The sequence below is a fragment of the Diadema antillarum genome, unplaced genomic scaffold, assembly GCF_040938485.1.
Source record: "Diadema antillarum isolate AM-2024a unplaced genomic scaffold, OU_Dant_1.0 scf00000196, whole genome shotgun sequence".
Lineage (NCBI taxonomy): Eukaryota > Metazoa > Echinodermata > Echinoidea > Diadematoida > Diadematidae > Diadema > Diadema antillarum.
Window position 1 is genome coordinate 940,482 of NW_027271085.1, and position 12,156 is coordinate 952,637.

General features: G+C 36.7%; 1 long non-coding RNA gene across 1 annotated transcript; it reads right to left on the reverse strand.

The window, feature by feature from the left end:
• Nucleotides 1–3,567: 3,567 nt before the first annotated feature.
• Nucleotides 3,568–11,677, reverse strand: LOC139723612 (uncharacterized). The gene is made up of 5 exons (XR_011710374.1): nt 11,597–11,677; nt 10,323–10,366; nt 8,243–8,350; nt 7,441–7,574; nt 3,568–6,400 (listed from the first exon to the last, which is right to left on the reverse strand). It is a non-coding gene; the product is annotated as an uncharacterized lncRNA (long non-coding RNA).
• Nucleotides 11,678–12,156: the final 479 nt, after the last annotated feature.

Consider the following 12,156-nt stretch of genomic DNA (forward strand, 5'->3'; position numbering starts at 1 on the left):
TAATTTGTTCAAAAGAACAGCAAACTCTGCATCATCCTTTTGTCTCATTATTTCATCCAAGTTAATTATAGAGAAGTTGTCTGTCCATAAGGAACTTTGCAGTGTATCTTTGTACAAAGGAGAACCTTTTACTGGGGGTAACTGATAGAAATCTCCCACTGCAATAACTGAAACCTTTCCAAATGGAGCATCATCACGCGTCTGCTTTATTTGCCTTAAACGTCCATGTATATACCACAATAGCTTCTGATCAACCATGGATATTTCATCAATTATTAGTATCTGTAATTGACCCAGCTGATTACGTAAATGACTTATCTTTTCTTCTCCAAGGGGTTGATAAGGTAGTGAAGCAGAAATGGGTATGGACAGAGCATTATGAATAGTACTACCATCAATATTGTAGGCTGCAATTCCAGTTGGAGCTACTTTCATAATTGAAATATCATCCGGATTATGCATCATTCTGCTAAGAATTCTTGTCCCTTCATTACATATGCATTTCACTAGATGACTTTTTCCTGTTCCAGCACCACCTGTCACAAATATCTGAAATGTTGTAGGTTCTTTTCCATTAACTCTGTCAAGACACCATTGTCGTATTTTGTAGAACACCTTTTGCTGCTTGCTGTTTAATGTTCTTAATAAGACATTACTGTCTTCTCTCGAAATGCTACATGATCGAAATTCTATGCCGTATGACTGTTTTTCCTGAGATTTAGACTCAAGATCTGGGATTCTAAATTCATAGTCAGCATCTTCAACTTCTACATGGATTTTAGCTGTTTCATGTCTTTCAATTTCTGTTTCTGGACAGAGTAATCCCCATGCATCTTCTTGTGGACCAAATTTCTCAAGATATTCTTGTGCCTGATCAATTGTATCAGCATTTTTTTCATACTGCCTGAGATTTTCATTGACGATACTTTTGACACTTTCCAGTTGCTTATTAAACATTCGTACAGATCCATTTTGATAAAATTCCTCATATGTCAAAAATTGGTCAGGTTTTAACTGTTTATCAGTACGAAATGGCAAATATAGTTGCAGTATACTCTGATAATACTTTTCTGGGGTTACAGTCGGTGAAAAACGAGGATATCTCACTACAGCATCATTGGTTCTGGATCGTTTTTGTACATAGCCCAGCTGATCTCTCAATTTAAACACATTCTGTTTCTGTTTCTTACCCTTTATATCAGATTCACTGAGTAGTCTATACTTTGAACAAAATGTGGCTAAACACATATTTTCAAATTCAAAACCATCAGGTCGGGCTTTATATTTATCAATTCTGTTTGGCATCCATGGACTCCTATCATCATCGTCTCGCCTGCTTTGAATAACACTCAATGGTAAACTCATTCTCACAGGGTTTGGTCCAACAGGTATAAACTCTACTTTTCTTGAGCATTCTTTCAATCTCAAGCTACAAACACGAAACACACTTTCTTGTGCTGAAACTTCACGGTTTTGCATATACACATGTCCTATTTCTTTCATACTTTTTCGAGCATCTTCATTGCCCTCTTTCATTTCACTTTCTGCATTTTTCAAGAGCAAACCCATCTCTCTTTCTGCTTTTGACATGTATGACACAACATAAACAATGCAGGCATACTCATTTGTTATATACTGCAAATCCATATTGGCATTCCAAGCTCTGAGTAAGAATGAATTATATTGGTTCACCCACATATCTTTTGGATCTCTTTTCATGACTATATTTTCTTTTGTAGCTACAGCATTATAGGCATCTTCAAATTCCTTTTGAGACATCCCAAGAGCTTCAAAGAGCTGTCTAGCATTACCATATTTGCCTTCCACACATGATGAATTCTTTACTGCAGACAGAATATCTTGAGCTTCATCTGTATCTTCTGGATTATCATCAGGCTTCACAACAAATGTTTTCTCAGAAGGTGGTCTTGGAAAATTAAATCTACAGGTAGTTCCCTTTTTCTTGCATGATTTTGAGTGTTTCTTTGAGTGAAGCTGAACGTTCTTCACTATTTCATATAGTTCCTCATCTTCATCCTCACATGGAATGTTGCATGAAATGTACTTATCAACAAAATCTATGACAGTTTCATCTTTGTCAATACCCAAGTTAGGTGCATTTTCAACCCAGAACAAACAGTGTGTATGTGGAGATCCTCTCTGTTGAAATTCAATCCTGTAGAAGTAGTCAATTATCTTGCCAATAGGTTCTGCCTCAGAAAGAATCACTTTGTTCAAAAATGCATGAAAGCGTTTATCAAACATACGAGCTACTGTCACTGGATTTGATTTTAATAAATTACACTTATCTGTCCAATCCAGATCATTTGCTTTTCTTCTATCACCTTGTTGATTTAGCAATGTGTTAATAACTTCAGGCCATCTCATTTCAGCTGATGAAAATGATGCAAACCATGTAGGCTTTCCAAGTTGTCTAACCATTGCTAATACATCTTTCTGTGTAGATTGCCAGTACGGAGGTGTTCCTCGTATTTGTTTCAGAAATTTATATCCTTTATTCGAATCCAGAATCTCATGAAGTTTTCTTGCATCCTTTAGATCTGAACATCGCACCGATATGGAATCATCTATTTTCTCTGAGCTTTTTCTGACAGCTATGGAAACATTAGAAAGTATTTGTTGCAGTTCATAAATACACTGAGCATAAAAGATATAGTCTGTATTTTTTGCAAATCTGTTGTCTACATGCATCAGACGATTATGTAAATAACGACCAAGTGTTACTTTAATGTACCTGGTATCATGAAATGTTGGCTGGCCTGTTGGAAACAGAGCAGGAAAACATTTTGCCTCATTACTCTCATCCATCAACAGTGATACAGGACTATTCTTTTCACAAGGTGCACAGCATATAATATCATCAAAAAAATTATCAAGCACTTCTTGCCTCATATCAACCTTCTGCAAACATGTGTCCAACTGAATGCCTTGCAATCGCCCATCTTGATCATCCTCTATATCATCATCATCACTAGTTTCATTTGAATCAATTAGTTCAACATAACCTCTCTGACTATTTTCGTCTGATAAGTCTGAGCTCCACTCATTATCTATAGCAATATCAGAATACCACTTATTATTTTTCTTCAAATACTCCAATGCAGCTAGCACATTCTTTTTCTTGACAAACTGATATTCATAATGTCCTTTATACGACAGTTTCCTCTTCAGTTTTACACGAATTAATTGATCATCAGTCTCTGGTCGAGGTAATATCTTTACAGTTTCATCTGTGCGTGAAGGTACACAAACTGTTGGGCCATGTACTCCATATTGTCCTCCTTTAGGCAAATTCAAAATTTTCATAAATGGAATGTTTAGTGCAATCAAATGTGTTTCCAACTGATTCAGATTTCCAAGTTCCGCAGGAATAGCATGTAATTCTAAGTTATTTCTACTAGCTTCAGCAGGCATATTACCAGCTAATAATTTCCTGTGGCAAGTGTAACAAATCCATAAAGAATTTCTTGGTGACTTTACTATTTGACAGTCAATATCACAGTCATTCATTTTTTCTTGCTTTTTTCGTTTCACGTTTTTCATCGCAAGCTGCTGTCTGTACACAGAATTTGTCTTGTACTTTATGTTTGAAACTTTTCTCATAATTTTCTTAAGCCTCTCCCTGAATAAAGCATCGTTTTGATATCTGGCTTTCCTCATTTTCTTAAGCCTTTCTCTGAATAGAACATTGTTTTGATATCTAGCTTTCCTCATTTTCTTAAGCCTTTCTCTGAATAAAGCATTGTTTTGATATCTAGCTTTCCTCATTTTCTTAAGCCTTTCTCTGAATAAAGCATTGTTTTGATATCTAGCTTTCCTCATTTTCTTAAGCCTTTCTCTGAATAAAGCATTGTTTTGATATCTAGCTTTCCTCATTTTCTTCAGCCTTTCTCTATGTAGAACATTGCATCCATAGTTTACTTTCCTCATTGTCTTCAGCCTTTCTCTGAATGAAGCATTGTTTTGATATTTGGCTTTCATCTTTGCCCTCATCCTTTTCTTGATTTTTTCTCTTAATAAAGCATTGCGTCGATACCAAGCTTTCATCTTTGTGCTCATTGCTTTCTTGACATTTTCTCTGTAAGTGGGATCCGACAAATACTTGTCTCTTTGTCTCTCCTTAATTTCTTTTATCTTTTCTAACCTGTAACGTACATCTGTTTGATATTTTACTTTCTTTGCAGCTGCTTTTTTAAGTTTGCGGGATAGATAAGGCTGATCATCTGATAAAAATTCTGTTTCTAACTGCCTTTGCTCATTTTTCTTCTTTTGTCTCTGTGCTCTCATACGACCTCTATTTCTTCGTCTGGTAACATTAGCATTACTTTTTTTTCTTTGCTTTTTCCTTTTTGTACTTGGCATTGTAGTTTTAACTGCTTCAGATTCTTCAGTGTGCCTACTCATTTTAACTGCAGGTTTCATGTCATCCTCTAATACTTCATCATTCAATACATTGATTTGACAATCATCAACTTGTTTTGTAACTTTCCTCTTTCTTGTGATTCTTCTCTTTCTTGTCACAGGTGCTTCCATATCAGTAATATTTTGTGATCTTGACACCTTTTGATATGAACTTGATTTTTTGATCCTTGGACACAGAGATTCTATGACATCGTAGTGATTGCCATTTGTGTGTTGCAAGTAAATACCTCTTTGTGATGTAACAATTCCAAACTGAAGTTTGCTCGCACCAAACAATTTCCATTTTGAACCATTTTCTTCATATATATAAATATCAGTATCTAATAAATTTGATAAGGCCATTATTTCCAATTCTGTAGCCCATGTGCCATTGTTGAATACTCTTTCCTTTGCAATGTATTTTACAATATCTGTGTATCCCGATCTTAAAAGGCTTACATAATCTTCCTTGTTTTGTAAAATATGCTTAACTATTGCTTTTCGAACATCACGGTGTGAATCTTCCTTGCCACATATGACATATGATATAGCTCTGTAAAAGCAATTTCCATCACCAGTAATTCTGTAGATAGCCAATGGTTGTGACAGAATAGTAATATCACTGATTTCCACCACATCTTCTTGCATATCATTACTGCTACATTTGTCATTAACCTTCATACCTAATTTGCAACAAAACCTCTCTTTATCAGATTTATTCACAGGACTGTACCTAAGATTAATATTTTTTATTCTTCCCACTTGTTTCACCTCAGATACACCAATGTCAGCTTTTTCTGTCTGTGCACAGGTGTTTTCTAATGGAATTTGTGTCTGTTTCAGGTTTGATACCATTATTATTTGCTTTGATGTCATTTTTCTCACTCTAACACTGCATTTCTTTAATGTCACGTTTTTAGTAATTTCAGATAAAACATCATGACTTTCTTTCTTATTTTCTATGCTTGTATCTGAATTCACATGAAAAATAGGTAATTCCTCATCCAAAGTACTAGACTGAACAGTAGTTACACTTTCCACTGCGTCAAAATGATTGCCCCCAGTGAACAGAATATATATGCCTCTCTCAGTTGTTACTTTGTTGTAGTACCCAGGTTTCCTTGCAGACAGTATTTGCCAATTTTTTGTTCGATCATCATACACATATATATCACAATCCAACATATGTGCCATTGAACTAATATCAGTGTGACCAGCCCATGTTCCTAAATCCATCAATTTCTCTTGAAGAACAAAGTCCCTGACAGTCTCATATTTCACTGTGTCTATCACATTTTTAAATAAATCACCTGTTTCCAGTAAATGTGCCACATTAGATTTCCTGAGCATGGAATGATTTCCTTCACTGCCAGTAACGACATGAGCAATACTTCTGTAAAAGCAGTTGCCATCACCTGTAACTCTCTTGATATTTACAGGTTTCCTCATACACAAACTTTCATTTCTATCGTGCACTGATTCACTGGCAGCACCACTGTAACTGACATTCAATTTGTTGCACAAACACTGCTTGTCTGCATATGTAATTGGAACAAATTTGAAATTTCGATCTCTTCTTTCTGTTGTCTTCTCAACTGAAACAAATTCAACTTCATTCGTATTTCCATAGTCATCACTGTTTACATATTCTCTGTTTTTCTTTGCTTCATTTTGAGTCTTACAGCCATCACTGTTAATTCCTTTAACGTGATCACAATGTTTTGAAATGTTGCTATTTTGATCATTTGTATTCCCACATGCAGTATTCACTGGGTTTGATCTCTTGAAGCTACTAGCTGTCAATGCAGTTTTCTTAGAATTCGATTCTAATGCCAGACCAGTTAGTTCAAACTGAGTAGTACGTAAATCACATGCCATTGATTTTGCCAAATTCAAACAGTGTACCTGTACACCTTGCCATGATGAAATGCTAAGCAATACACTGCATCCATCTTGCACCAAGAATCCATCATGACTTCTGGAATGAGAATCAAATACATAATAACCCTTGTCATGTCTAATGATTGCAAATGCACTCTCAGCAAAATTCATAAGACATGCATCATATCTGCACAGTTCTTGTTCTAATGCTTGGTTCAATGACAAAGCACCAAAATTTGACAAATTGTTTTGATTTCCATCCAACACACCATATTTTGATTCAGCATAGGTTATTTGAAAGTTTTCATCCAGAATATGAAGTTCCTTGGGTAATTCATCTATCATTACAAGCTCTTCATTCAATGGTGAATCCTTCTTTATGTAATAATACAACTCATTCCCGAGTGTCAGAATCTGATCAAGATCACAAGGTCTCATTTCCATTCCATTTTTAGTTTGAGTGTAGAGAACTGCCACAAGAGAATTACATGCACATTGTTTGCCAGCAGTATAACCAAATCGTTGATCACCTTGATTAAAATTTCCTTGTGCGATTGTTTTGGTCATAGAATATGATTGCCTTCCACCACATTCAGAATCTGAAAGAGAAACAGGCTCAAACACACGTTCTTCAGTCTCTAAATTATTTGCAGCTGGTTCATCATCTAATATAAGTACTGTCGATTCCTGAACATCATATGAATAATAGTGGTCAACACTTTTTGCAGAATCATCATTCGTTACTATGCAATCAGATGGATTAGTAATTTTTTCACGATCAGGCAGGAATATTGATTCATCACAAACGTGAACACACATGTTTTGTGTACCTGAAACAGGTCTGTGACATGGAGAGTGAACATTTACATTTGTAAAAGAATTCATAGAGAACAATTCTTTCACTGATATTTGACTGTCACCTTCAACACCTTTTGTTTCACTGTAACATGGGTTTAGTTCACGCACATTGTGGATTCTGTCACATTTCACTTTGGACATATCATTCGAGCCTGTGTTATCTCTACTTGTGGAAATACTGTCCTCATAGTCAGATATTTCATTCTTACACAACTTTTCATTCTTTGCTGCATGTTCTCCTTCAGGAATGTCATGTTTCACCTTTTCATTATTACGCACCTGTGAGTCAGCATTTTTCACCGGTGGCACACTTTGTTTGTTGCGGATCTTCGTGAAACGACCTTTCTTTCTTGGTTGCCGTGCATTTCCACCTCCATAGAGCCTGTTTACATTCCAAACTTCTTTTTCAATGTCTGTGGAAAGGACAGAGACACATGTAGCCTGATCACCATTCAGCACGAAACATTCATTAGTCATATTCGGAGTGCTTTTAGCCACATCAGCCCAACTTCTCTGTGTTTTTGCATAGATTTGCTCAGAGTATTTTTCCATAACATGAGGTGACTGAACACACTTTGAATATACATTCAATACAGATTCAGTATATACCTGCAGACTATCATTTCGTCCTGTGTCCAAGTTTGCACTCATATTTCGCTTCACGAGTTCCCCATGTTCTTCTTGCCTTGTTTCTACTTTTGATTTCTTGCCTTTGCTGGTCTTGGCTCTTCTCTGTTTTTCAAGATAGTAGGCTTTCATTGCTTTGCCAATGTAGGTCACACCAGGTTGGAGAATCACACCATTTACTGATCTCACCGAGCTCTTGTTACTGGTCTTGGTCTTAGGATTGTCAGTCATTGTTTGGGATGTTGTCAGTTTGGCCTTCTCAATCATTTTTGTCTTCCTTGATTTCACACTTGTCCAACCATCATCAACTGCAGTTTCTAATGGTTGAAATTGCCTCCTAGTGAGATTTGTAGTGAATGTCGGATCTGATTCATCTCTGTCACAATTTGCTCTTTCCCTCACACACACATTTGTCATTTCTAGAACACCACGTTTGTTCTTCCTTCTCACATACCTCTTTTTTAGCCTCTTCGTTGGTTTCTTTCTCTGGTTGCTCTTGCATGATGAAAGTGAAACATCAACATGAAAATCTTCATCACCAAGGTCTTCGAGAAGCTCGTATCTATTGAAATGACAGGGAATGCCAATTTTGTCAAAGATGCGATGGGCAATATTATTGCTTCCACATGCTGAACATATCCAAATCAACCTTGCATCACACATTCTAGCCTCATGAGAATTGGTTCCTGTACACATCACATGAAACTGCTTGCCACAATCCTCACATGGTACTCTGCTTTCATTTTCATTGATCACATTGCAACATGCATCACATTCACTGACCTCTACATTTCTCATCAAGTCAAAACTATGGAGGATATCTAGGATATCACCAATAACAATCTTGAATTCACTTGCTTCCATTGTCAAATTACAGGGCTTTCGAATCTTTGAAAGTATATGGTACCTATTACTAAATAAATGTATATCAATCAACTGTTCAATCAACACAGTTATATTCCTTGAATCACTATGCTTTTATGAATCACACCTACTCCACTAGTACTGCGATTGATAACAGAATTGTCGGATTGAACAGCTTTGAAAGTTGCACTAATACAAGTGTACAGTACACGTACTATATTTCACTGCAATATAAATTCCAGCAGTAAGCTGCGACACTGATCCATATAATGTTTCTACCAACAGGTGGGGATATTTGTACAACGTTTGCTTCTTTCCAGCAACAGGTGGCACTCTTTGTCTGTTACGTGCTTCAATTCCTACTTTATGGAAAAGCTATGCCAATTTCCTTTTACCATATCTGCCAACAGAAATTTCAGCTTCAATTCTCTAACATTTAATTTGACCGATGCCTTTATCTCAAGATGCCTTTATCTCAAGATTATGTTCTTTGCAATAAAGGTTTCAATTTTACCAATTATGCTTTTGCCTTAACTGCACAATAATCAGTCTCCCTTATATGTTTTTCTCTTAGGGTAGGGCTTTTTGCAACAAAAATTTCAATTTCACCAATTATTCTTTGTTTTCACTGACAATTACAGAAACAGTAATGTTTCTGCTTTGAGATGACTCCTTTTGCAATAAAGGTATGTCTTTTACTAATTGTGCTTTTCTTTTCACAGCCCAATAATTATAAATAGCCCTTGAAGGTGCAATATGAATGTCTCTCCCTTTGTTTACTATGACCAGAATGTTTTTATCTGAAGATGGCACTCTTCAATTATTCTTTTATTGTATTAACAATTAACGAAAATTCAGGACTCAAAATACCAAGAAATATTTTCACATAAAATTTTTAGTATACTTCTCGCCTCACCTCATAAATCGTTTCTCACACTTTTAACAATTCCTTCAAAATATTAACTCCTAGCTATCAACTCTTGTCAACTGCAGTTGAATTATTTGCAGCAACTTTCAACGCAGAATATATCAAATATCAAATAAACCTTGGTGCAAATATTGTCTACACTAATTACGTTTATGACACTATAATGCTTTTGTCTTAAGACAGCACTCTTTAATAATCTTTCAGTGTATTCTGGACTCTTAAACACCTTTTCTGAAATTAACTGTTTCTATTTTCAATTTTTAAGCAAACTTCTCGCCTTCTCTACAATTCTCTTTCCACAGTTTTTAACTATCCTTTTAAAGAATGCACTCTTTCATTCAAACACTCCTTAAAACTGTTATTCTGTTTAATTTTTACTTTTTTCATCAACTCTCACTCTTCCTCTCTTTGATTTCACTCTTTTTCTCTTTGACTTTTTCTAACTCTTTCTGCCTCTGATTCTGAAACTTTCTCTCCTTCTGATACTGTCTTATTCTCACGCACTCAGAAGTTTTCTGTTCTCAGCTTTCTTCAAATTCAAGTTAAGGTATTTCAGGTAAAGTTCAGGTATTTCAGGTATATTTCAGATATTTCAGGGATGAGTTCGTGAAATCCAGGATGAATTTCCAGATGTAATCTCAGTGAATATTCAGTGAATATTCAAGGATGAAGGTGAAATGGTATGAGATGAAATGTAGGATGAAGATGATTCAACAAATAACAAACACAAACACAAACATACTTTCAACAAGACCAACACAAATCTCCTTCCAAGGCAACCAGTACCTGCAGAAAGATAAGAAAAGAAAAATACAAACATTACAACAATACTTGTATAGGCTCTACAGTGAACTCTCTAAAATTAGCACTGATGTAACGAAGTTCATTATATTAACAAGGTAATTTTTTTGTGGTCCTAGATTGTAATTTCAATTTGTATTGTATTATTTTTGTAACCCTGATACAACAAGGTTTCATTATAACAAGCACATTTTCCTGGTCCTGTGAGGACCTTGTGTTAAGGAGAGACCACTAATAATGTAAGGTACACACATTCTGAAAATACATACTTGAGAGGAATATGAGGCACAACACCCAAATTTTTTATACAAATCTTTGTAAAATTATTTTACTGTTCCTGCAATCTAAACAATTCTTTTAACAAAGGAAAACCATCTTTTAAACTTAAAATCTTGCTTAAAAACACATTTCTCACTGTGCACACATATACAGGGAAACCCTATTGTTATAACACGGTCAGTATTAAACTCAGTGAAATTAGGTCAAAGTCAAGCTTGTGATGTGTAATTGTGGGACTGCATATTGGAAAATAAATTACTTTTCTTCAGTTACATTTCATGATTAAACAGGAATGATACTTCTGTATGACAAAACAAGGTCCAGGCTAAGTAACGTTATATTTCTTCCCCTGCATGCCCCCTAAAAAAAAAAGGGTGAAATGAAAGGGGGACAGGAACCACCGCTATCTGCAATATAAAATACGCCCTCTGTGATCTACTGGTCGTGGTGTTAGCTACGCATTAAAATAATGGCGTCCGCATCTCGCCCAGAAGCGAATCACGGGAGTAATCCCCATCCGTAAGCCCCCTTAGTCAACGTCAACTCTTAACGTACAACTGTAGGTTCTTTGGAACTTAGCCTTCCTAGTAATTACATAGCAAATCATGATATGGCTCACACCTTGTCCATTCAGGAAACGCGGTCTTGTCTAACGTTAAAAACTTCGCAAATTCCTTCCTGATACTTCTGACATTTGACGCACGGTGTACGCACTACAACAGTTAGCTTCGTACACGTATAGGGCCTGAGCTGTGGTGGATACGATGGGCTTGTCCCCAGACACTACTGAACACATAAGAGTGATAGTACTGATACACTCTAACGTTTATAGCCACTAACACTAACAGCACCACGACGACACACATGAAATTTTGTTCTAAAAACCCAAACATCTGTGTTTAGGCATGCCGCCTGCGTTTACAGACTAATACCCACCTGGTACTCGAACTCCAAACTATTTAAACCGTCAGTCTCAAGCAAAGGTCTTCAGAAGTCGTATTTGTGAGCCCGTCGCTGCGCTGCCACGCCAATGCAGTAGCTCACGTAATGATTGACAGACATACGCCGTGACGCGTGGACGGACATGGGTAAGGTACTAGTATACTACGTACGCGTATAAGCGTACGAGCATAGTAGCGCACGCATGCGCTTCTATACTCTTTGGTACGTACACTCCACGCATGCAAGCACTGTGTGGATCATGGAGGGAGCACCGCGAGACCACTCTGTGCGCGTAGTCTGGCTTCCAGACCCTCTGCCCACACTATTTCGCTATCCATGATATTAACGCCCTCAACGTCGAAAACTAGTATAGTTTAAGTTGATTTTCTCGTTCGGTAAAGGCGGCGACTTCGTCGCGGGGCGGCGACTTCGTCGCCGCGGAGTCCAGTTGGCAAAGGGTCTGGAAACCAGACTACTGTGCGCGAGACGCGTACCATGGAAGCACACGCCCGAGAATTCGGGGGTGTTTCAAGCTGTTCGTAGAGTCACCAACA